At 41.5% G+C, this 13,434-nt stretch overlaps 1 protein-coding gene across 3 annotated transcripts in view; it reads right to left on the bottom strand.

The window, feature by feature from the left end:
* Positions 1 to 13,434, bottom strand: part of FAM219A (family with sequence similarity 219 member A) — a 91,825-nt gene that overhangs the window by 62,402 nt on the left and 15,989 nt on the right. The gene's annotated exons all lie outside the window — the stretch shown is intronic.

Here is a 13,434-nt window from a genome sequence, read left to right as displayed (position 1 = left end):
TATTACAACCAGACAGTACAACTGGCTCCCAGTGCTTAAACTCACTTGAACCTAGCTATGCCATTTCTAAGGATGCCCATCTCTGCCACACAAACCACCTCTGCAGCAAAGGATCAGCCACATATCCCAAGATATGTACTTCTGCACTGAAGTAATTTGTTTTCTACAGCTCTTAAGTTAAAACCTTTCTGCAAGATTTCCCTAAAGCCAGAGAAGATTCTCTTTGGAGTTAGTTTCTTTAGTAGTGTTGCCTTGCATGTCACGAAACACTGGGCCGTTTTATGCCTGCAGTGCTGCTGTCCTCCTTTTCATCCCAGGCTCCAGCAATTTTCCCACCTCCAGACTGGCCATGGTGCTGCATCATAACACCACTGGCTTCCAGCTCATCAGCAAAAAGAAAGTGAGGGTTTTATGAGGCTATTATTCAGGCTCTTCCTGAATTATCTCTGAGCCTGAGATTACAAAAAAAAAAAAAAAAGAAAAGAGACATTTTAGAAGTCAGTATAAAATAGTTGCAGATAACATGGCTGCTAGCAGACTCCAGCAGATAACTTTGAACCACTAAAATCATGTAACTGAGCCTTTGGAAAGTTTTAGGGACCTAGTAATATCCTGGCCATAATGATAGGCAACAGATACCTAGTTATCTASGTGCAGCAGTTAACAGAAGTTTACAGAGAACAGAAACAGAAAAAAAAAAAACCCCAACCTCTTTCAAGCTTGCAATATCTTTAACTGGATTCCCAAGCTTAAGGTAGAGAAAAAGAAATACAGAAAAGAAATAGAAATGCTAGAGATTAACTAATTTTAGAATCAACCACATGCTGTTTGCTTGCAGTTGGTGAGCGACCTTTGCATTATTCTCAGCTAGGAGAAATTCCAATCTACATTAATAAGCAGAATATTGTTCATTCTTCCAAAAGTGTTTGCTTTAAAGGCTTTTTTGCACTCACACACCTCAGTCATTTTCAATGCACTTGTTCACACTGTCTGCTTATCTCAATCAGTGAATCAGTGAAGGGGTTTGCGACAGCAGTAACCACCATGTGGCTGCTCCCTCAAACAAAACACTTTACTTAGGAAACGGGGATAGAGAAGGAGAGATCCTTCAACCTTCACAGCTATTCTGCAACGGGCATTTCCAGATGGTCACTGATATGAGACAGTTACTTTCAATCAGGGATTCACCCCAAATTTTCTGAGATTATTTTAGCAATGAAGGATTTCATGTATGATTAGATGAAGACAAATGGGGTGCCATTTGTCGCAGACATACAGTTCTCATTAAACTCAATAATAGCTGTACACAGACGTGACTGGATTTCCGGATTTGAACTGCAACTTGCTGAAATACGTTTTCAGCTACAACAAATATTTAAAAAGGAAGTCTCCAAAATATAACTGGAAAGTGGTCCTAAATTAGTTTTATAGAAATATTCTTCTAGTTGTTTTCTGTACTGCAGAAAGCCTGTCTGTGTGRGGTACCAAAAATATTTTCCACTTAAATAGGAAAGTCCAATCCCAACTAACTGGCAGTGATGGCAATGATCCTGCCCACACAGCGCCTTCTCCCCACTTTGCCCTCACACCCACACTGTGCTCCTGTCTACAGCAGTGGCTGCATTTCTGCAGCAGGGAAAGCAGGTGTCACCRTAAGAAATGCTAAATGAGCTCTAAGGGTACTTAATTACAAAGAAACAAGTGGAATWTCGCACAGCATCCATAGGCTTTCTAGCAGATAGCAAGGGAACACTGGAGGTTGGAAAGCCAGTCCAAGTTACATGTAGGCACTTCTGTTTGACAATCGCCCATGTTTTGGTTACAAGCACAATCTCTTCATCTCCTTTGGGAACAWCAAGTACCATCTTTCACGCCTTGGCCAGCCCTCCTCCAAGACTAGGCTGGTGGTTGCAAGTGTCCCCTGCTCCTCTCTGTCCTGCTACACCTCTGCCAGCTGCAGACTCACAGCAAGGGWGCATCCCATCCCTCCTTTTGGCTCAGAAGGATCACAGCCTGGCTCAGGTTTGCAGGSACTTCTAGAGGTCACCTGGTCCAATTTCCCATGCTCAAAAAAGGCCACTTAGAGCTGGAAGCCCAGGACCATGATGAGAGGCTTTTGAATATCCTGAGGGACAGAGACGCCACCTGTGTGGAAATCTGTGACCATATTCCATCGAGAAGAGCACGTGTCTGTTGCCACCCTACTATCTGCATTCATCTCCCAGGGCAAAATGAGGAAGGAAAGCCAAGTGCTTGACCTGCTGCCCTAATGCGGAGCATTTCTTTAAAGAGGTCACCAGTGAAAATTCYTGCAGCAGTGTTGAGCACAGGAACCCTGGCTTACACGAGGTCTGAGGCATTCAAGTCCCATAAGTATACACACCTCCTTCTTTCTAGTAAGAAGACATTGAATCAGCTAGGGAAAACAGCCAATTAAACACTTCCCCGCAGGTCATAACCATAGCTAGAAATTCTTAATTAACAAGTTAAAACTCATTTACAAAAGGCTTATTAACATTTTTAAGACCTGAATACTCAGCTTGCYAACCAGAAAATAGCCTGAAAAACCATATGGGAGTCACCAGGTTTTCCTTTTGTATTTGTCTCAGTTCACATACAGCAAGTTTCAGATCGAAGTATCTGCTGATATCTGAGGGTTTCTTAAAAAAATAATTAGAAGAGTTTTTAAAGATGTAGTTTGTAATTGGTTTTGGAAACCACRATGAGGTATTTACTGTCTGAGACAGTGATTTGAAGGTTTTGACTCATTTAAGGGTCAGTGGCTCCATCTGATCATCAAAATGAAAGAGCAACTAGATTAAAAAAATGGACTTGTCAATCTGTCAGTTCATTTCATGAGATTAACCCAGGCACCTTAGTGTTGTAAGGCACTRATGAAGTGCATTGCAGCTTTTCACCTGGGTGTTCTCTGGTTTAAATTGCCTATTCTATGAGCTGTTGCTTCTGTAAGCCAACACACAAACAGCAACTCAAAACTTAGTCCCTAACAGAGAGATAACCACACCTGCCAGAAAAGCATATTTTCCATGTGAAAGCAGTGAAGCCATGACCTCTTTGCTTCCATATGTGAGGTAATGCAGTGCTGTCCTCCATCTGCAGATAGACAGGACTTCCATGGCATTTTGAGCTCTGCCTACCAGTAGCAGAGTGAGAACAGACGTTATGGGTACTTCTGTTAGAGCAGAGAGAATTGTAGGCAGCAAAAAGCAACAAAACCAGCTCTGCTTTATTCTGCTGATTTTGGAACAGTCTGAATAGCAGCTATCAGGTATTGAAAAAGATAGATCAAAAAAGGTCAGGGAAAAAAGACAATGAAAATTCTCACTTGTTCACAATCCAAACAGCATGGCTGAAAAGATAAAATGCTCCTTCTGTCCAGGAAGTAAACCAACTCTGTTGCTTTATTTTCTATAGACACTGGTGAAATGGGGCTCCAACATCCTAAACAGCAGAACACTTCAGTAGAAATCTTGACATCTTTGAATTTCAGCATGAGCCATGGCAGACAATGAAGTGTCTCTCTCCTACTCTTTAGCTCCAGCTCTGAGATATCACATGTATTTATATGTACTCCAAAACTCCTTTGCTAGTCCACCTCTCCATAACTTTGCCACATGGGAAGCCTGTGCCCAAGTTTCCTTGTGCCCTTTTTTCAAAGTCAGACCGGTGTGCAACACTGGAGAAAGGAAAGAAATAGGCTTCAGAGAGAATGAACATGCTCTGTTGGCCTCAAGCGCTGCAGCCCCTCTCCTCTCCATTTCTCACCAGCCAGTTCAGAAAACGCTGCTTCATTCTGGCAATGCACAGACAGTAGGAAGGATGCCAGAAGAATGAACGTTTACAGGTTACAGTGACTTACATTTCATAGCTCCATCTGAATTGAACGAGATGAGCTTCCCCTGCACTGCAGTGTTACAGAGGGTAGCTCTGAAATGAAAGATAATGGGAGAAAAGACATTTACCAAGACTCTTCCTTCCCTTTTTCAATGAAACAAGCTATTAGTGGTTAGCAAAACCACCCCTAGAGCTGCAGGCTGGCGACACAAATAGGAGAGGTGCCCTGAGCTGTGCAGAGAGAACAGCTTGTCTCCACAGGGATAAGCACAGTGCAGTGAACTGCCTTCCCTGAGGTGGCCAAGCCAACAAAGCTCAGTGTGCCAGGGCTCAATCTATAAGTGCCGTGTGGTGGAATGACCCTTTTTAGTCCACAGCATCACCCTCTCTGCTGACTGTCAGCATCTGCCCYGCCCCTAATTTGGCTACTGCTTTCAGAGTCTCTCCACAGGCTGGAAATGTTCAGGACTTCCTTGTTATCCACCAAACGAGAACATGTTTGCACCAAGTTCCCAGGGCGTGAAACACGCTGAGATCATTACCCAGCCGTGCTGTGAGAGGCAGATGGTTTGCACTGAATCTGGTTTGTAGGCTTCTAGTCACACCCGTCCCTGCGCACGCCAGGTGAGGGGCCCTAGGAGGGACTGCTCGCAAAGCCAGGCTGCCAAGGCACCACTTTCCCATGGTGTGCACACACAGAAGCAAAGATAGGTGACAGATCCGTGTGCGTGGGCACTGCCCTTTGTCACAGAACATCAGCACTGCAGAGAGGAAAGAATTTTTATTTTGATTTAGATTTTGAAATTAATGCATACAAGGAAAAGAAGGAACTCTGCTAATGACAGTGGAGTATAGCAGGACTTGACTGGCTATATTCTGTTAYGATGGGGGTAGTAGTTGACTAATTTAAAGGGTCTGAAAAACTAGTGCAGGTTTCTCCAATACTGTTCTTCTCCCAAATACATCTTCCATTCCATCAAGTCTGTGTGAACAAGGGAAGAGCCAGAATTATTCTAACGGAGCAATTTAATCTGTTGCTCAGATTTATTTTTTTTAATTCACCTGCCACCTGAAAGAAATCACAACCTATAATTAAAAAAAACCAAAAAAAACAAAAGACCAAATCACAAAAAATGCCAACCCCAAAAAGGACACTAGAAAAAACCTTGAGAAACAGTATACAGAAGAACATTGGGCTACTGGGGACAATAGGAGATGCATCAGAGAGCCGGGAACAAAGAAACCGAAGCACAGGGTTGAAGGGATAAGCTTACAGCCTAAAAAACAAGATGAAAGCTAACAACACATGATACTCACGGGGGCCTTTCTAAACCATTTCATACCAATCTGACTCTGACATAGCAAGCGTTGTGCTATCCTGTGGTCAAAGTTCACCCTTTGTTAGCATGCTCTGTGCCTTGCAAGTTGTTATCTGGTGGTTGTTTGATGACACCAATCCACAGCCAGATTTTTGCTCTAAAGATCAACTTCTGTTTTCCTTCTCAAATGTAACAAGCTGTTGCCTGACTAGGCAAATTGAAGAAACTTGGTTATGCAAGGATTTGTTTATCTGCCCTTCAACCATCTTCCCTCTAGCTCACAGCAATACCCCTCCTCTGTATTAAAGTCCTGTTCTACTTACCCAAAGCTATTAAAATGCAGATTCTTAATTTCTAATTAAACTCATTAGACACAGATGTGCTTCTTTCAAACTCAATCAAGCATCTATAAGGGTCAGCCAGCATGGTATTCCAGTCCTCCACAGAAATTAAACCATGGCTCTACATTTGGAAATCAGTTCTAAAAATATTATTGCAGAATCCAGAAATCTTAATGGACTGGATCAAACACACTCCACTTAAGTTCTCGAGGAACTTCTTCCTGGTGAGCAGTATGCAATGCAACCCTGTGGCAGAATCCTTTCCCACACCCAAAACTGAACTGCTGAATGCTTTTAAAGACTCAGAGTCATGTTTGTTATGGCAAACAGGGAATTGGCAGTGTCAGAGACTGCACRAATTGACCACTTCAGCTACAAGTGATGCTGTATGAAGCAGGACGATGACCATCCAGGCCTGAATTGAGCTGCTTTTATAAAAAGAGCATCTTATTACCAAAGCAGGTGAGAGCTAACCCAGCCGGCAAACTGGAAGAGCACCACCACTGCAAGTCAGGACCACTCTTTGGTTAAAGTTTTGCAAGGCTTTCTAGTTTAGAATTCCAGCTCTTTATGCCCAATTCTCTTCCTTATTTGCTCTGTATCCTACCCACTTCAAAGCTTTTCATTCTTACTGAGAAAACCTATGAAGGCTTCACTTCCTCAGATCAACTGGCCTTTAAATCATAGATGTACTACTGGTAAAAATTTGCTGACTCCATAAAAGGCAGAAAGGCTTCCTGGAAAAAAACATGCCTGCCCTATGCCCAATTGTGACCCTTTCATCCCAGTTKCACACAAGGCACTGCACTGTGTCTATGGTGATGTTAACACAAGGATTTGCAGGCTTCAGACCCTCAAAAATCCATCCTATTCCCCCAGCACTGCAGTAGGCCAGGGCTGAGTAACTTTACGCCTCAAGATTAGGATCAAAGCTATTGAATGTAGACATTACTACAACAATTGAGTTGTTGATTGCTGGTCAGTGGGCAGCTAACTCCAGAAGGAAACTTTATTCTCCTTTTAGCAGTGATTCCATGAGCAGACATTATTGTATGGTGAGAGAAAACACAGCCATGTTGGAACAGCTGAGTGTTCAGCAATGCGCTTTATGAAACATCAAGTAGTGCAAATAAACATTTATTAACGAGAACAACAGAAACTCAACCAAGAGAACATGTCGAAATAGACGGCTCCATAAAGTTTTACAGAACAATAGACTGGAGACCAAGCTGTGCTGTACTGATCAGAAGAGCATGAAGGCACAAAGCTTCACCAGGGTAGAGTGACCTGTCACACAGCACTGGCAAGGAAAAACACATATCTGTTCCCTCCAGTACATTCTTTGCAGCACTGGTTTTCATTGCCTTGAACTGCAAGGTAAAGACAGAAGGATGAGTTTAAGTGATTTATACCCCTATTAACATCAGTGACTTAAAAATAAAATCAGCAAGCACGGAATATAAATTTAAGTCATTTCCATTTATGCATTGGTTTTTACTCTGATGACTGGTCTTTCTTCATTTTTCAGACAAGGTTAACTTTCACTTTSCCACTAAATCTAGACTTATATAATAGTTACTATTTTTGCTACTGATACCAGTCTGCAAGGAAAAGTGAYCATCCATTGTTGTGTTTATCCAGATCCTGATGACACAATAAAATGAATCTGATACCCCTCTGCCCAAATTCTTATTCTGCTATTGAAACTATGGAATAGAGGTTGGAGGTATAACATATAAATACAGCTTTTAAAAAGCAATGAAAAACCTTAAAAGTACTGCAATTCTAAGACTATAAGTGCATTTTGAAGCAATGTTTTGGAAAATGGATCAAATTTCTGTCCACRAATCAACAAAATTTCAGAATAAACTGGTCTCTGCCTCAGTCCTCTTTCAAAGGTTGATTTTCATAAAAAGCTTTCTTCCCTTTTTTCTCTCAATTAATTTCTCAACTGTGAAATTATTATTATGAACTGAAAAATCTTTCTCATGCTTSTGAAGAGACCATTACTAAAAAAGCTTGGGCTTTGCATGACAAACCTAGACACCAGGTATTCAGATAGTGACTTGTCCAGTCTGTTACTTAGACCATGAAGTATAGATATCCATGCTCCTCTGAGTGTTTTCTTTRTACATTAGAAAGTTTCCTTCAAACAGGTTGAAATATATGTCTCAAATCTTTAAAATAGCTGATCACATGTTTGAAACCGAATTCAATTATGTTAGCCAGTGAATGGCCTGTCAAGTTCTATGTGATCACCTGTTACCTGATAGACATCACTGGGTTGAGACTGCAGCAGTAAGTAATAGTAACATTATCCAAATTTCAAATTCAAGCATCTCCTTCTACCTCATTCTTCTTAAAAAGCAGAGGTACTTGAACCTAAAAGTACTAGAAACTTACTAAGTGTCTAATAACCACTACATATACATAACTTTGCAGTAGTACTCCCAGAAACCTTCTTTTCACTTTGATATTAAAGTGYTTCTCTGCTCAACTGTTTTTCACACAGGAACTCCAGAAGTGGTTGCTTGAAAGAAGAAAAGTTGAAAACTGTCAAGAGAATAGGCTGACTACTAATCAGATACCTCTGAAACCTCTCTCTTTGTCTCCAGGGAGCAGAAGTGTGTGYTGTTCAATCTGGTGCAGGACACTCATATATACCTAAGCAGATGCTGCTTTTCTCCAGAAGCAGAAGTAATATTGCTTTTTCAAAGAAGAGGTAAAAACAATGTTCAGTCTTGAGTGTTTGTATGAGGAACAACACTTTCTGCTTCTGAATTCTGTTCTGCTGACAACCAGGTGCTTAGAAATGCACTGCAGAACAAGCAAGTGTCAGAAAGCCATAGTCTTTAATGCATTAAGTGATTAAATGAGTGACTTAATCTCTCCATGAATGTATTGAAAAGAATTTCTCAAAGTGTCATTTAAAATARGGTGTCTAAAAAAGCTGGAGGTGGCTCAAACTTGAAGGCATTTTTTTATGGTGCAATTGCTTTTGGTTTCTAACATGTTGACTTCTATACCTGTACTGCGAAGGGGCCAGCCTGGGCTGTGCAACCCAGCTTATAGGGACAGGAATATTGGAGGGGTACAGCAGAAGGTAAAGGTCTCTCCCTCTGAAAATTCTGAAAAGGGAGGTAAATTTATGTTGCATTGTTTAGAAAAAGAAGCTTGTGCTGAGAGGACCACGACAGCCCAAATTGTTATATTTAATATTCCCTAAAGACCTCATTCCATTCCATCAGATTTTAGTGGCAGGTTTGTGTCTACCTAGGTTTCAGAAACGATGACCTTGGAAAAGATTTGACTTTTATGGGCTGTGGCCTTCTATCAGAAGCCTTGTTAGAGGTCAGTGGCCTCTGGCACTTCTTTATCAGTGCTACTGCTGCCTAATTACAGCCTAATTGCTGTTTCCCATCCCGCTGAACGCCCAACAAGCCTCATCTGTAGCTCCCTCATCTGTGTGTGTCTGATGGATGGGTTGTTGATTTGCAGTTCTTCAGGGTCTCTTTCCCTCTGCCCTGCTCCAGCTTGTCATAGATGAGACAGCCGGTGTCACACCCCATGGCCTTTGTGCTGATATCTGCTGCAACCCCTTGCCAACAACTACACCCTGCCCCACAAAAACACCTTCACAAGCCTCTGATGAGAAATTGCAATCTTTCCTTAGCTGCTTCACCTCCAGTATCTTGGAGACACACACAAAGCCTGGCGGCTYTCACACCAAGGACCAAAACCTGTAATTGCACACAAGCACACCCAGTATTTTAAGCAGGATTTGACCCCATGGCAGCCTGAAATAATGTGGGGGAACAGCAGCAGAAGGGCTGGCAGCAAGAAGACAGCTTAAGACAGGCATTTTTATCATCTCAGTGGTACCTTTGAAAGCAAACTAGCTGATCTGCAGAACCATCATGCAAAAYACTGGCAATTTAATAAAGGAGAAGTCTCAACCAAACCTACACTTAGGGCAGGAAAACGTCAAATCTCTGCTGAACACAGTTATATGGATGTTTGGAAATAAAAAGGCTGTGTCATGGAGTCAAGCCTTACAGATTGGCCAGGAAACGACACTGCATGTTCAGTCCTTTGGGGCTACTTGYCCTGAGGAACAAAACCCTGCATTGCAGCTCTAAGTCGGCACCAAGGCACATCCATACCAGAATGAATTTGCACCAGCTTTTTAGATTTTTTTTTCCACACAGCATGCTGACCCAGCAATGGTCTAGCAGAGACTTGTATTTTAGCTCACACATTTACTATWCTTGATGTTATTGTCCAGAAACAAATCCTTATCAGAAAAAAAGTCCCATGCAGTTTCTCCTGTGAACCCAGTCCTACAGAAACATCTGGCAAAATATTACATCTCTGTTCACCCACCCACTGACTTACTCATTTTATAGKAACAGCCAAGGCATACAGGTGATTTAAAACTCTTATCTGATGGCTTTCATGGGTGCATTACTGAGCTCTTCCATTGTTTCCAGTTTTCTCCGGAGCCCAGCACATCATGGCTGCATAGGARTCACTTACAGAAATCACCAAAACTATCTGAAATATTTTACTGAATAAAATTATTTAAGAAAAAACAGAACAGATATCAGAGGCAAATTCACACAGCTCAATCATTTTCCTTACAGCTGCAGRATGCAAAAAATCTTCCTCCCAAAACATTTCCCAGATAGTTTTTTAGGAGGAAACATAGCAGCAAAGCTGGCAATACTGTTGATCAGCAMAAGTTCTACAGATTGCTCCCAGAAATCACTGCCTTGAACAAATAAGAAAGATGCACTACTCTATGCAATATTCTGGAGCCCTTAAAATTTACTTGGAAATTTAATTACAGTTTAGTTCAGCCAGTAACTCTTAAGAGAAATTGTTTTCTTCCCTGTTTTTAAGCAAAGCCATTTGCAYCCAAGTTTCCATGCTGCAACCCCTGCAGTTACCTACAAAACACATCCTTTAGGACACATGAAACCGAAGACAAAGAAGCGTACATCAAATAATCTCCCTCCTGACTCTCTCTCCACAAGTAGCCTGTCTGGAAGCAGCTGGAATTTGCTAGTAAATGCTAGAATTTTTTTATTAACAAAGACCCAAGAATAAGAGCCAAAACAACCTCTGCATGGCCAGTGTGCACTCTTGCATAACTTCCAGGCAAATCGCTTTCCAGTGGTTAAAACATTTTCAGTGCTCTGAGATGCTTGGTACTATTTGAGTTAGTGCAATGCAAGTGAAAGACAACTCCACTTAGCTTTAACCAAATTATCTGAGGCATATTTTCATCAAAAAAGCATAAAATTCACTGAAGGCTAAATTACCTATCTTTTGGGACAAAAGACAGTCCTGGAAAGCTTCATGCTGGCATGTCCGGACAGAGATGCCAGCTTAATATTAATTCAGTCATCTCAACCTTATGCTGGAGTGTTGTTGTGGTTACAGGATGGATGTACCCTCAGATATTCCTGGAAGTGGAGAACAACACTATATCCCCATTAATTTTCTCATGTGTTTGTAACAGCCACCAGCAGAAATCAACGGCTCCCTGCATCACATTACATTCTATACTGGACAGGAGGTTCCTTCCACAAAAGAGATTTAAGAAACCCATTAAAATAAAATTAAACRTAGCTCATAATGAAAGAAATAGTTCCATGCAAGTTAACAAAAGGACATGCCAAATCATTCAGTTTTAGGACAAAAATTGTTAGAGAAATAATTTTTGCTTCTGGTAAAAGCATATTCATATACTTCTCACTCACATAAAAGTAAAGAATTTCATAACTGTAGGACCTGTATCAAGTTAGTTTATAACATCCTGCCTGCAGGAACAAGAGGACTGGTGCTCAGGGAGAAGAGAGGTCACACATGCACAAGGCTCTTTCTAGCCCACGTTGGCTGCTGACCACCATGACTTTAGCAAGAATAACCAGAACTCAGAAAGATGAAAATCAGTGCTGCAAGATTACATTAGAGATCATCCCTGGAGCACAAGCATCTAGCTCTCAGGAGCTGTAAGGTTCCCCACACTGCTTCATTGTCAGGACAGGATCGATTTTTCTTTGGGTTGTTTTTGTTGGAGAATTCCCATTGCTTCTCAGGGAGCCATGAGCTGCTGAGCTCCAGCAAAAAGTTCACATTAACAGTTTATTAATTTAGTCTTGTTTCACCATCATTTGCCTTATCGGTTTCTTACGAGACAGCCAAAACCTCCACAGGGAGACCTGCCAGAACCTCAGAGACACTGCTGAAATGTGAACCCCAAAGCCATGTTTTAACCTCAGATACAGAAGCGTACTGTGGTTTCTATTTGTTTGTCATTGACCACCCCAGGAAGCAAAGAAAAGACAGACCTAAATGGAAAACCTCTTCCACAACGGAAAGACATTTAAAAAATAATCAATTGAGAACAGACATCTAAATCCCTGATCTTGTTAGCATTACTTCAGTGTCCTCAAAGGGCTGTCAGAACTCTCTTCATCTATGGGAAGAAACCTTGTTTGTACCAGAGAGACARTGGAAACATTAAATATAAATCTAATATTCAGTGAGTTTACAACATGTTGGTTGCCCATAGCAACAAAAGGGCAGTAGCRCCAGACTCTGCTTAACTGAGACTGCAATTTTAATCAATATTAACCAAGTGCACATCCAACCAGATGTTCATTCTTGACATAGAACTGACATTTATTTACCACTATCAGGTTCAAGAGCTATTTTTCTAACATCCAGACCTAAGAATACTTAAGAGATACAGTGGTACAGCCCCACAAAACTGTTATTAATTAACACTGCATATAGGAAGTTTAAACCTTACAAAGAACAATCTAGAGGACCATGAGCTTCTTTCCTGCAAGTCTGGGCAAAAAGYTGCACTGACCAGAAAATTTTACTGATTTTGGCTCATCAGGATGGTTTCGTGACTCTTATCCGCCTTCTACACATTTTGGGACAGAACTAAACCCCTTCAGCACCAGTTGTTCAGGGTCTTCCCTTTTTCAATAGCTYTTTAGTAGAGACAGGTTCATAGACAGGAGACTCAAGTAATTTGGAGAAGAAAGATTTTTGCACTGTTTTTACAACTCCTCCCTTCAGCTCCTTAGTGGATGGAGCTTTGGCACAATTTTCAGCTTCAACAGGGAATCACAGAATATTATGAGTTGGAAGGGACCTACAGGGATCYTCAAGTCCAACTCCTAACTGCTACATGTGTACCTGCTACTCCAAAACAGCCTACAGGAGAGTTTTACCTTGCAAGCCCAGAAGTACCTGAAGTACTCCAGCATACCCCAACTTGTCAGAGGCCTGCAGGTAGCAGAGGAACCACCACACAGACCTCCCATCATCCGCTGGATAATTAGCCAGATGGCAAGCCTGCAACGAAGCCACCATGAGGCAGTCCATGTTCCTGTTCACTGAACCTTGTAATGCAGCTTAATTTCTCCAATCTAAATACCAAGCCCTGAAAGCTGCTGTATCTCTTGCCCATGTATCTCTTGCCTATCTAATGCCAGATAACATTAGGTATCCAGAAGGGAGCTGTTTGCATTAAAAATAGGATGTGTCACATTAAGTCATTGGCACTTTCTACAAAAGCCAAGGAAAATATTTTTAAGGAAGCGCTCTTAACAACATCGGCCATTGTTCTTGCTACTATCTGGCCTCTGTATTTCAAGCAGAATTCCGTGCAGTAAAGGCTGCCTTTGTGGCTCAGTTTTAGCAAGAGAAGTACAAGCTCAGCACTACAAACATTGCTAAATCTATAGAAATCCTTCTCCAGGTTGTAAGAAGATAAGGGCTTCTAAAATCAACTCCTCTGTCAATCAGAAGGAATTTTTGCTAGTTGCATTATCAGCAACTTTTAACCCAGCTTTTAACCTTAGGTTTGTCCAGCACAARAGTCCCTCATTGTGCAC

The sequence above is a fragment of the Malurus melanocephalus genome, unplaced genomic scaffold, assembly GCF_030028575.1.
Source record: "Malurus melanocephalus ecotype Western Australia unplaced genomic scaffold, MMel_1.1 scaffold_113, whole genome shotgun sequence".
Lineage (NCBI taxonomy): Eukaryota > Metazoa > Chordata > Aves > Passeriformes > Maluridae > Malurus > Malurus melanocephalus.
This window is presented reverse-complemented; position numbering and strand designations above follow the sequence as displayed.